The 14027-nt window shown below is 33.5% G+C and overlaps 1 long non-coding RNA gene across 1 annotated transcript in view; it reads left to right on the top strand.

Moving 5' to 3' along the window:
* The first annotated feature begins 680 nt into the window (after window positions 1-680).
* The window catches only part of LOC113921341, a 36760-nt gene continuing 23413 nt past the window's right edge, over window positions 681-14027 (top strand). The window contains exons 1-3 of the long non-coding RNA XR_003519648.1: window positions 681-829; window positions 8807-8996; window positions 9195-9364. This is a non-coding gene — a long non-coding RNA (uncharacterized LOC113921341). The remainder of the gene's footprint in view (window positions 830-8806; window positions 8997-9194; window positions 9365-14027) is intronic.

Below are 14027 nucleotides of genomic sequence, written 5' to 3'. Positions count from 1 at the left end.
CTCCCCAGTACTGAAACCCCCACTAGAAGAGAGGATGTGTAGAAACACACACACACACAAACACTGTACATTGAAGAGTTTCAGAAGAGTTGAATACTGCATGTGAAAATGTTTTAATAGCACCTTAACCAATATATTCACTTATATATGTATTTAAAAGTTTTAATTTATTTTTTTAGTAATCTCTACACCAAATATGGGGCTCAGACTCATGACACCAAGGTCAAGAGCATCATGCTATTCTGAGTCAGCCAGAGGACCCTCATTTATATATTTTTAATGTAAACAAAATAACATTTTATGTAAAGAATCTCAATAAATATAAAAACGTATGAGTGATAAGAAAATGTAACATAGTTTCACTAGCAGTATTTTTTCCTTCCTAGTGTGACATAAATAGTAGCTTTTTTTAAAAAATTTTATTATGTTATGTTAATCACTATACATTACTTCATTAGTTTTTGATGTAGTGTTCCATGATTCACTGTTTGCATATAACACCCAGTACTCCATTCAATACATGCCCTCTTTAATACCCATCACCAGGCTAACCCATCCCCCCACCTCCTCCCCTCTAGAACCCTTAGTTATAAATAGTATTTCTTATCACTAATGGCATTTGAACTTCAATAGTACAGTGTATGCTCTTTGTTTATCTACTATTCTTGCTTCTGGGAAACCTATCACCCCAACATCATGTGGGAAGGTCACTTATACAACCCCATATTTACTACAAGGGTGAGTGCTGAACCAAGTAAGTCAGTCAGAATGCTACCATCCCTTCGTCCTTGGGGATGTCATTCGTGGATCTCCCATCCTCAACACAAAGGTGAGTAGTGATCCAAGTCAGCTGCTTAGAATATTTAAATCCCTGATCATGACTTATTCTAGATAAGCTGGAGAATGAATTGGGGTCAACCAGAGTCTTTCCTAAGATATAATATATTGGTCTTAGAAGAGTTTATCTTACTGGAATCAGGAACAGCTTGAATAATTTTTGCTGGAACTGAATAAGACTATCTTCTTTGAACATATGGAGGCAGATAATGAGAATAAGAGTTAAAGAAATGTATACAAAGGCATATATAGGAAATGGAGAAACATAAGATTTCATATGAGGTCCACTGAGGTCCTGGATCTAGCCATGCCTGAAGAAGTAATGATTGTGATGTCCCTGGCTGATTTCGTGTTTAATGTTAAAATATAATTACAGTACTTTTGTTGAATTAAACAATTATTTCAGTATTTGAGTTGAGATTGTATCAAGTTATAGCTAAATTCAGGTTGATTGATTTTTTTATAATATTGTCTTCTCTTGTTCATAAATGCAGTATTTAAATTTCCTTCTTTGTTTCTATTTGCTGTAATGCTTCATTAAGGAATTTTCCTCCTAACTTGACCTATAACCCTCCCAACTTGAAAATACATAAATAGGTATTCAAACTGATACATATTTAAAGTAATAAAAAAGAAATCAGAAAAATTTCATGCTTAAAAATAAAAAAAAAAACAACCACATGCATCACAAAATCCAGGCATATAATTTAACTTATTTTTATTAACGGCCTAACATACTTCTATAATACATTTCCCTTACATATTTTGGACAAGTATTTTTTGATCACCTATTCATAGGATAAGAATTTTGCAGTTTTTTTAGAGGGAGGAAATATGAATTGGTGTTTCTTTAGCATGGTTGATTTAAATTAATTTTTATTGTCAATCATTTAAATAAGAAGTATATGTGAACCAAATTCTTCTCTTATAATTTTACAAGTTTAATAATTGAAAGAAATTTCCATAGATTAGCTTTTGGCTCCAAACATTTCGAATCTTCTTTCTCCTCCACTAAACTACATATTTCCAGGACTAAGTGCCATGAGGGTAGGAGTTTTTCTGGAAGCCATTCTTACACCAGAGCGGCTGACAGTAACTTAAATTGACAGGGAAATAGCTGCAATTCGTATCAGTAGATCCTAATAAACCAAACACAGTGTGTCCCCAAGCCTGCTCTTCCTTAGCCAAATCCTAAGATGTACATGCTCATTCCAGTGTTACCAGTCAGAATGGGTAGGGTGGTAGAAGGAAGTAGGATTCATCACTGAGATACTGTCCTCAACCAATTGGGTGAAAATATCTTACTTTTACAAACTTAACAAAAATATAAAACTACATGAACACATTGCCGAGGTCCCTCCTAGGACTATGAACCGAGACCATACGAGTCCTCAAATTCAATCTTCATGACCTTCCTAGTAAATTTATCTCTAGGTCTTGCATAATAATTTTTAAATATCTCAAGTTTCCATTTAAAATGGTTTTGTATGTACAGCCATTTACATTAATTTATAAGAAACCATCTCACTGTCTATAATATTAATAGATATGATAGAATCATATTCTTGGGATGACTGCCACTGGGTGGTGGCATATTCCTCCACTGCACCTCTCTCTTCACAGTAGTTGCCTCTGACCACCATCACATCTCTGTCACTGTGAACTTTTCCTCAGATTGTTGGTGTTCCACAGGCCAGACCAGAGGGGCAGCTTCAACTGTGATCTTGTGGCTCTTTATTTCAGCATTTTCTCTTTTGTCTTAAGTCCATAAAATTCTTATTATTGGGGTAATTATCACTGTATAATTATAATTATTCTACTTTTTCTTTGTTTCCTTCCAAAGATGCACAGAGATAAATGATGAACAAAAGTTTTTTCTCCTATCTCTGAGATAGTTTGGTGGGAGAGAGGAGCTCTACTTTAGCAGATTTTTCCAGCACTAGTCCAACACCCTGGGATGCCTACTGAACTGTTTAATCTGCTTCTCTCCAAACTTGAGAGCTACATTGAACAATGTTAGTGCCCTGCCTAGATCCTCTTGGATCCTTTTTATAGGTTCTGTGCATGTATCCTCAGTCTCTTTGTGCTGTGCTTTGTAAAGGGTTATGATGCTTTTCTGCAGAACACAGGATCAATAGCTATCTCTTTGGAAAGACTAAAAGCTTCAACTCCTGGACTAAAGCACCCATTTTTTTCCTTGTTAAACCCCAAATCATAGAATGTACTTTTTCAGACTTGCTCACTCTTAGCCTATTTCTGAGAATGGATATTCTTATCTCACACACATTCTTATTTCCATGTTTCTTTGTCTTGAGACCAACACAAATTCCTGAAACATATTAAAAGTATGCTAATGGTCAGGTCACACCCACTGAATTCTTCTCCTTTTCTTTTTTCTATTTTCTGGTCCTCTTATTTTGGAGCCTTTGATAGATCAGAAGACTACCCTTGGAGATACCCAGAAAGATACAAATGTCTGAAAATTTCTTTATATCCCCTTGAGGTAGATTATAGCTAGTGCTTGACTGGTGCAGGAGTATGGATGCTCAATTCTATGTCTCAAGGGTGGGCTGACTGAGGTACAATTTATACCTCAGTCTCCCCTGAATTACAGATGATTAGAACTGGAATCATCTGGAATCTCCCTCTTGCTTGGCTCCTAGTTCTATGTCTTACTTTCCCCACTCCTTTCCTGGTTTTTCCCGAGAGACTTCCTTAATAAATCACTTGCATATTAATCCCCATCTTATAGTATGTTTTTAGGGATCTTGAACTAAGACAGTGGTATTTTTGAAAATCTACTAGCATTCTGCCCTTAACTAACAACAGAACTTACTGTTTCTTTCCATTCAATGGCTGCAATTTTCCAAAATTTTTGTCCTGAAGTTCAATCTGCTTCCTTGTTTGTTGTTATGGACAACACACACACACACACACACACACACACACACACACACACACACACACACACACACACAGAGCAATTACTCCAAAGCCAGAGCAGAAAAAGCTGAACATATGGGTATGGATTATCTCTGGTTATTTTCCAATTGTTAATTCAATTTTGGGCACAGTGACTTGGAATATTATGGGTACTCAAGAAATCTTAGGAATCAATGAATGAAATCTTTTTATATTATTCATTGGGAGAATGTAAATATAGCTACAAAATGAGAGCAGTCTTTACTGGGAGATTTTCTTTTTTCTTTTTTCTATATCGATCTCATTTGTCTTGTCTATTGCAGACAAGCAGATGGGTTATATGATGTATACCTCTCAAGTCACAAAATAAAAGGGCTAATTGGCTTGTGGACATTTGATTTTTTTTTCCCATTCTAGGCTGCTAATTGAAAAATCAACAGCATCACCAATAGCTGACTTGGTTGAGTAGTTTAGCTAGCTGAAATTGGCACCGTAGTCCACTATCTTGTGATCAGAAAAAAAAAAAAAAGCCTAAATTCAATCAGCTCTATACCATGTTGTAGAAATTTTCCCTATGACATATATGTTTATCCTATTTAAAAAACCCTTAGGTTTAGTACTTTTTAAAGTGAGTGGTTGGTAAATGACAATGGAAAAGAAAGGTTGAAAGAGAAACATCTGAAATGTACTTTATTTTGTAGTGACATCTAGTAAAATAATATTTATTTATTTTGAGTATTTACTATTCAGAAAAAAACAGATTTGCTAGGAAAGTGGGAGAAGATACAACAAAAATGTTCATGCTTTCTTCTTAGGGGGAACTTGAACTCCAATTAAGTGGTTCTTGAATTTTTTTTTTCTCTTCCTCTCTGATACCTATCTTCAGATGCATCATATTCTAATAAGCAGACACAAATTTGGATTGGCCTTCTCGTTGTTTCTTCAACCATTTAATCCACATCTATTTTTAATAAACATAGAAATATCTTCCCCCATTTTTGATTTGGCTTGCCCTCCAACTTCCTCCACAACTTTAAAGAAAATCACTGTTCTAATTTTTTCAGCATTATTTTCCATTTTCACACACACAAAAAAACTTTTCATTAAACTCTAGAAAATTTAAAGATCGTTCTGTCTTCAGAAGAAAATTCAATGCTTATTCTTCAGAAGGGGACAATTGAAGGTTCTCACCAGTTTTGTATCGAGGATACTGATAATTAAAATAGGAGGGATGCACATATATTTTTTTCTTGCTTTTGATAAAACAATCTCTCTGATGGCTAAAATTTAAAAATTAAATTAATTATTACTTTCTCAAAATGTGAATAAAATCTACTGAAGAAAAATAATGTTGCTGAGAAGAAATAACAGCACTGTTCTATAAAGAGGACTGGGCCAATTGTTGCTCAATATCGTTAGTCATCAAAGAAATGCAAAAGAAATTCATAATAAAATGCCACTACAAATCTGATGGAATGACTAAAATTTACAATATTGTCAGTGCCAAGTGTCAGCAAGAATGTGGAACAACAAAACTCATACATTTCTGGGAGCAGTGTAAAATGGTACAACCGCTATAAAAAACTGTCAGAATCTTACAAAGTCAAACCTTATGGCTCAGCAATTCTATTCCCAGATATTTGCACAAATAAAAATATTGTTCAAAAAAGTCTTTTACAACAATGTACATAGAAGCCTTACTCATAATAGCTCAAATTAGAAATAATTTGAATGTCTATTAACAGGAGATGAGAAGCATCAGTAGGTCAAAACTACTGATACAAAATCCAAAAGGTTGATGGATCTCAAAACACATGATTAGTGAGAGAAGATTGACAAGAAAGCATACATACTGAATGATTTCACTTATATGAAGTTCTAGAATAATTAAGACTAATGGATGATGATAATCAGAACACTTGTTACTTTGGGGGAGATATTTACTGGAACTAGTCATTACTGGAAACCTTTAGGGAGGATAAAAAAGTCCTAGTATCTTGAGCCAGATAATGGTTACACCAATGTATAAATTTGTCAAAAATCATAAAATTATACACTTAAGATATTAATTTTTATGTATGTAAATATACTTTAATTTTTTAAAAAAGTAATGGAGATAAAAAAAGAAGAAGAATTAAAATAACTCTGTGCAGGTGCTGTGTTAGGCATTTTATATGTGTTAACAATTTCATCCTTATAACAGTGCAGTGAACTATATGTTTTATCTAATATATAAAGGTATCATATATCAGGTGCATTAATTTATTTGACCAATTTATATAAAGCAAATGGAAAAGTCAGTATTCAATCTGAACTTATGATTTTTAAAGTGATTGCTTTTTCCACTATAATCATGGACTAATTAAATCTTGTATTAAAGTAAAACTGCAAATAGGTTAAAAAGAATATGAAGAGATTGTAAAAGACATAAAAATATGAATAAACACAAACATAGGATAAGCTAAAAACAAGTATTGAGAAAATGGAAAATATACAATCAACAAAAAACCTATTAAAAAAGGAAATTCACTGTTTTTGAGAGACTGAAATACAAAAAAATAAAATTTACAACATCAAAGCAAATGAAAAACACCAGAAAGAAAATACCAAAAAGGAAGATACAAGAGCAGTGTGATTAAGCACAGGAATCTCAGCACTCAGATTTTGTGATTTTTGATAAGTCATTTAACCTTTGCCTTATTTTTTTCCCACATATAAAAGTAGAAATTCTAATAATGACTTTCCTTATAAGACTGTGGGGAGGATTAATTAGGTAATGTTCTCAGGAGCTTTGAAGATTAAAAGCCTCAAATAAGTGCTAAGTATAACATACAAAACCAAAGAGACATAATCAGAAAATACACAAGTCAGAGAGATGAAAGGAGAAAAATAAGCTTATAAAAGAGTTGGAAGTTAGAGTTTGGAAAGATATGGAAGTGGGGGGGCAGGATTTACAAGTTTGGAAAAATTTAACTCTAAACAAACACATACATGAAATCAAATATTAAAATGTTACTGGTATGTATTAATTCATTAAGAATATGATAGTCTGAAAATATATATCAATGTTATTTGTGCTGCACCAGAAACTGTTAATATTTTCTTTGCAAGGTCACAAGATGTGCTATATTTATCATATCTATCACTTCCAAAGCTGTGTCCTTCATTCCTGTCAAATCTGCTGTTAGGTGTCACACGGCTATCCCATGTAAAACCTTTGTTCCCAGATTCTACTTATCCCTACATCTACTCTAAATATGTGAGATTCACAAAGTCAACCCAAAATAAGATGGATGGGATTCAGTGACCACAAAGGGCTTCAGTGAACTGTGAAACAGGGAAATGAATGGTGACTACCAGAAAGAAAAGACTGGTTGGAGTAAGAAACTCTAAAACTAGTTGCTGTGGTGAGCTTTACTCTATAATCTCCTAAAACCAACTGAGAATTTCAAGGAGAGAAAAATATCATGACTTAATCAGATGGTAGGTTTTTTTAAAAAAAGTTTTGGGTTTTGCATGAAGAATTTAGTTTAAATATGTGCTTGGAATAGCACTAGAATATTTATCAATATGAACCACAGGTACCATATAGGTTTGAAGTAGAACCAGAATATTTAATGACACCACACAGACACTGGCCAATCAGAACAGATGTTGGTAATAAACAACTGAATTGGTACCTGCCCAGTGGCTATTAGTCCTGAGTAGGACCCTGGTGAGCAAGACAGTGAAGTTGGCTTAGTTCAATTTCAGGATCTCCATCTTTCCTCCTTTGATGACCTTTTCTCCTAACTTTCACTTTCCTGGTCCCTGACTAGTGTTCTATCACCTGCAAGCTTCCTGCTAGTCTTTCAGGTCCACTCACTGCATCATCTTCCTCATTTTGACTCTATGATCTACATTACCTTTTGGTATCCTTATCTTATCAAAATTCCAATTTCTTCTTGCATAAGATTAAGGAAAAAATGTGATCTGATAACCTCATTTACACTAAAATATTATAAAGGCGAGTAGCTCAAAGGTAAGCCTCATGACCCATCACAAATTAACACTGAAATGGCTTGCAGGCCTCTGAAGTACTTTGAGATAATTGGGTGGGCTTCTTCTCTAAAAGCAAAATAGGAACTTTTGAAGCAAATAACTTTAGCAGGTACTTTGGGGGTAGTAGATTAACCTAGAAGTCCTCAAATCAAACAATTTATATATTTATAGAATATTTCTCTTTAGGATCATCTGTAAAATAAATCTCGTAAAGACATAACTTATTTGATACCAAAGCTTAGCCCACCTTTTCATGAATCTTTCCCTGATCCCTACCTCTCTTGAAATTCACTCTATAGTTATTTATGTACTCTCTTGTCTTATCTTCTGGACTACTAATGATAGTATCCTGTCTAATTCATCTTTGTATACCATGGTAACAAATACAGTATATCGGTCAGATTAGATAACTGATACTATATTACCAATACAGTACTAGGCCCTTGATAAATGTTTTTTGAATGTTTGAATGATGCAATGAATTAAGGATGGGTAGGTGAAGTAAGTATGGCCATTACTCAGGAAACTATCCCTTGATGTTGCCAAAGACAAATTAGGATTTCAGTTAGATTATATCCCAAATCGTATTTCTGAACATATCTCTTTCCAGCTTGAACACCTTCTAAGACTCCCATTGCATGCTAAAACTCAAACTTCCCAGATAGGAATTAATAGTGTTTCAGGGTTTGGGTTTAAATACACTCTTCACCTTTACTGGTTATTGTATATACTTAAGTGCCCAGGGAAGATATAAAATCCAAACTGGATTTTGACCATTTCTTCAACATGTCATTAAATTTCTCATCCTTCACTGTATTCGGAATAGTTACCACACTCTCCTTCTCACATACCTGTCCAAATTTAAAATGTTTAGTAGTGCTCCTGTGAAACATTTTTCTTCCCCTCTTAATGCACCTTTCACATCTATTTCATGTTATTTGTGGTTTATTTCTATTGAGGGCAAGGATCATGTCCTATCTATCTTTGTACACCCTATTTCATGTAGTGCAGTACCTGTGATGTGGCCTCCCCTGAGGGATCGTGGTGGACTCAGCTCAGTAATGTCAGTCACCAAACTTCAAGGAACTAAGGAAACTGACCCAAGTCCTGCTTTGCATGAACGATTGCATTCAGAATTGCTCTGAGATCAACAGTCTCTTAAAATTACTTCAAAGCCAAGAAGTAATATAAAGCTGGTAAGCCTATAGTAAATTTGGAAGAGAAGTATATCATAAATTATTTTTTATGAGTGGGAAAATTATAGGTATCTTCAAAAGCTGACTGAAATATCCTAAAGAAATATTTAAAAGATGGTTTGGAACAAGATATAACTGTGCCAAGGGATTCTGTGTATGACAGAAACAAACACTCAATTAATATATTTACCTAAACAGCTAGTTTCCTCCTGGAAGGAAAACGGCACTTAATTTGGCTGAATAAGACTCCTAACTGAATTCTCAACTATGTTGTTTATGGGGTCTTTTCCAAGACCAACTCAAGATACAGAAGTTATTGAAGAAAAGAATTGGAAAAACTATGTATACCAAGGACCTTCTAATTAGAGGTAATTATTTGATAAAGTTATTGTCCTGTTTTAAATGTATTATTAGAGATACCTACCTAGAAGGGAACTGGTACAAAAGCAATGGATTAAATGTAAGAAGCCAGTTTAGGTTCTATTGGTTTGAAAGGAACCTGTTACCTCCTGGCTGTCTTTGGCCCCATCCCACATTCCCCTGTTAGCAGGTGCAAAGTGGGTCACCCTTGGATCTTATTCTTTCTATCGTATATAAAGTGAAGATAGCTGAGTTGATAAAAATATATAAAAGGAAAGAAAAACTCTTAGCCATGGCCAAGAGCTATTGAAATCTTTTTTTTTTTTCCTGAATATAACATTTTAGAAAACTTCAGAAGAATATTTTCAATAGTGATAGCAAATGCCTTGCTTTGACGTTAGATCAGAGGTACCCAACTTTAGTGGTCAAAGTCATAGAGTATCTAGATAAAAATCAAAATATTAAGAGGCACTAAGTACAAAAGCAGGTAAATTTCATTGACTAATTTTACATTGGACCTGCATTTTAGAGCTTTTCTGCTAAAGGGACTTGGGTCAACTATGTCTTTAAATTAAAACTTGTGCTTAGATAGGCTTTGGAAAGTACTATAAATAATTTACAGTGACAAATTAACTTACGAATATCACCAGATATTTTCTTTTGACTCTGTCTTATGCCTGTGCCGGACAAACATATTTGTTTGGCATTTAGTAAGGGATTGATGACATTTAAGGAAAGCCTGATCTGTAGTGATAGCCAGAGAGCTGTTTATATAAAGGGAGGCTTCAGGGCTACAGAAATATGCATCAACAAACAAAAAAGAAAATACTTTGCATATCTTGCAAATATCATCTGAGGCAACAAATAATAATGTGTTTATCTATTATGTTGCTAAGTGTTGCTGCTTTATATTCCCCCTTCACTGAAGCAACTGGAAGACTTAAGGTGCTTATAGAAACAAGGAAGAGAAAATCCTTGGAGAGCATAAAAAGGTCCAAAATTGAAGGAAACACTTTCAAGAGAGATTTTTGTTTGTTTGAGGAAAGTAAAAGAAGTTAGTCACAACTTCAGTTACAGTTTATTCAGTACTTCGAAATTCTAACCATCTAAACATGAGATGTGACATACTGCTTACCTAAGGCTACTTTTTCCCTACTGGGCTTACCTTTAAATAATCAACTCACCATAGTGAAAATGTGTTCTAATTTAGAGAGCGTTCTCATTTCCCTCACACAGTCATGTTAGAGGTACAAGATAACAAACTATGATTGGCAATTATTTCTTTTGTGTAGTTATGGTTTGATTTTGAAGTCATATACAACTCACATCACTATGGGATCCAACACTACAAATACAGATAAACATTGTGAAATATTATGTATGAGATATTAACTACCAATCATGTATGTGCTACTTAATATCTATCAAAAATGAAAAAATCGTTAGGTAGTACTTTGGTTTAAATGTAAACAAAATTGTTTTTAAATGCATCTGTGTCTAAGGTGTTCAATCAGCATGTTCTTATACAGAGTGCTGACTATTCCAGGCACTGTTCTAAAAGATAATCTATTATGAACATTGTGTCATATTACTAAATATGTTTTAAAACAAAATCATTGTTATTTTTCCCAACTAATTCTGTTACAATGAGTGTAACATGTCATTTAGCAACTTTCCTGTCTTGGACAGTTAGGTAGGCGGTTTCTAATTTTATCATATTGTAACAATGCATTTTTTGAATATTCTCAGAAGGAAAAATATGCCATTTTTTTCTCATTTTCCTTGGGGGTGCTGCGAGGGGAGTTTCTTGGAACTGAATTTGTGATAGCAAATGGACATTTTAAGGGTTAATGGGTATTATAAAATTTCCATTCATAATCTTTTATCCCTTGTTTAGCCAAATGACTGATGATTTTACATCCTACCCATATCTGGTGAAGGGTCTCTCTGAAAAAAAAAAAAAATTAAGCATTGTTAAAAAAGAAGTAACAGGTCCCAAATGGAGTCTCAGGCCTGAAACAATGCATTCTTTGCTAATACATTTTTTTCTGCCCCCATACCACCTTTAAAAAACTTTCCTTTTCTACATTTGGGCGGAGCTCCTTTCCATTTGCTGGATGAGAGGCTTCCGGATTTAGGAATCCATGAATAATGTCATTTTGATATCTAAATTTACTCAGCTATTTTTTGTTGGTTAACAGTACAAACTTTCTGTTCTGCCTTCACCAGACCTAGTAGAATGGTCTACCCACAAACAATCTGTTGAGTTAGGTTGATAAATAAATTGGGTTCTAGTTCAGCCATTTTATACTCAGCGTTCCTCCTTTCTTAACCCCTACCTCGAGTATCAGTCTCATTTCCCAAGTATGTGCCAGTCTTCCGTACTAGAAGATAAAATCTTTTTTTTCCCGATCGTTTTATTCACCTTTATTTTCTTTTCAGCTCCTAGCACAATGTTTTGAAAATTCTAAATATTCAGCAAATGTTTGCTGAATAAAAATTAGCTTTGGAAATATATACCCTAATATACATACATACACTAATATATGTGTTTATATACATGTAGACATATAGACATAAAGATAATGTATGTACAACTATTTATATATAATTTAAGAAAAGTCTAGAATATTTCATTTCTGAGTCACATGGTAATATTTTAAGCAAATATTGAGTTTCAAATCTCAGAAGGCTGAACAGAAATGACATTTTTGTTTTAGGGGATTCTTTTTGTATTTACAAAGACAACAATCTTAGATGTTTCTATCTGCAAAAGAGCCCAGTTTAGATAAAGAGAAATGGAAAACCTATAATATTTCATTAGTTGAAATAAGTTAGATCAAAATTATCTCACTGGAAGTGTAATGCAAACTTGTTCATGCTAAACACCCAACAGAGATTTTTGCCTCCTTGTAAAGTTTTCTGGCTCTGTACACCTGGACAGAACCTGATAGTAACTTCCTGGCATCATCTTCTGGGCCTGCTCAGAGTAGAGTTGTGATTTTTCTAGTATTATAGCTGATGGTTGACAGCTAATCCTAATGGAAAAGCAATGCCACGTTTGCTAATCCTAACAGAGAAGCTAAACCACTTTCACTTTCAATCTGAAAATCCAAAATCAGATGAGGTTTTTAAAACAAGATGCCACTCTAAATTTTATCCCAATAAACACAAGATTGTGTATGTTTATCTATATACATAAATATTTCAAGTCTCTTGCTGTGTTTAAAAATGTATTTGAAGTCACTTTCTCCCCATGTTATAAAAAAGATAACCATTTTTACAACTCTATTTAAAGGTCCCACAAAATTTATCACAAATCATTAAAGAAATGGCAGCTATTTCTTTACCACAGACTAACCACTTTATTCTCTTTTCTTTCTCTTTTTTCTAGTTTTTTAGATTAAATTGTGGTGTTTTAATTCATAGAATAAATACGAGTTCATATATTGTTTTCAGAATTTTGTTTCTGAAACAAGGTAGTGTAAGGAATCATATAGCTAATTTATATAATTATTAATAAAAAGTTATTGACAACTAAGATTTGTATTTTACACACTAGAAAATATTTTCTCATACATCGCTTAAAGCAATCCACAAACAAGGAATATTTTATTAGAATATACATTTTGGCATTGCAGATGAAATCACCTACTTGTGAGAAAGTTGGCCAATGGGGTAGCTTTCATGGAAATGACTCGTACTGGATCACTAGACTAATTGCTAAATTTCCAAAAATTTTATCTTCTAATTGGCAGCATGTAGGTAGCTAAGAATTGTCCATGGTAGGAGTATTTATACTATAGAAATTGGCAAAAGTAGATACACTCCACCCCAATCCATACTACTTTAAACATTTACCAGTATATCATGGGCCAGACCATGTTCTATGATCTTTGTTATTAACAAAATTCTAAAATTGCTTTACTTCCCATTTTTTTTTAGGTTTAAAATGGAAGCCATAATAATCTGTTTATAAAATAATAACTCTCTGAGAATAAATGGAGTAAAGATTAAAGTACTAAATTATTTATTTAAAAATATCATTTCTACTACATTTTTATTTCTTTTACTATGTGGAATACATTTTAAAGGTATTGGGCTACTAGATGGAGACTATGTGTTTATAAGGAATACCTAGTCTCATGGATCTTTTAGTCTTCATATTTTTTCTCCTTTACATTATAGAGAAACACAATTAGAAATAAATAATTAACAATGTTAAAATAATTTCTATTAAATATTTGATTGAGGACATAAAATCTTGGTTAAACAATGGTGCATGTTCCAGATATGATCTTTTTGGGTTTGAGTTTTTAAGCTCATTTGTAAATTAAAAAAAAAAAAATTAAAATAAATTAGACATAAGCCTTTTTTTTTTAAGATTTTACTTATTTATTTGACACAGAGAGATAGAGAGCACAAGCAGGGGCAGCGGCAGGCAGAGGGAGAGGGAGAAGCAGGCTCTCTGCTGAGCAAGGAGCCTGATGAGGGGCTCTATCCCAGGACCCTGGGATCGTGACCAGAGCTGAAGGCAGCTGCTTAACTGACTGAGCCACCCAGGTGCCCCGACATAAGCCTTTTTGATAGCAAAAATTCTATGACTCTTTTGGTCAAATTTACCTGCATATATTTTCAATATATTTTTTAAAGATTTTATTTATTTATTTG

The sequence above is a fragment of the Zalophus californianus genome, chromosome 9, assembly GCF_009762305.2.
Source record: "Zalophus californianus isolate mZalCal1 chromosome 9, mZalCal1.pri.v2, whole genome shotgun sequence".
Classification (NCBI taxonomy): domain Eukaryota; kingdom Metazoa; phylum Chordata; class Mammalia; order Carnivora; family Otariidae; genus Zalophus; species Zalophus californianus.
This window is presented reverse-complemented; position numbering and strand designations above follow the sequence as displayed.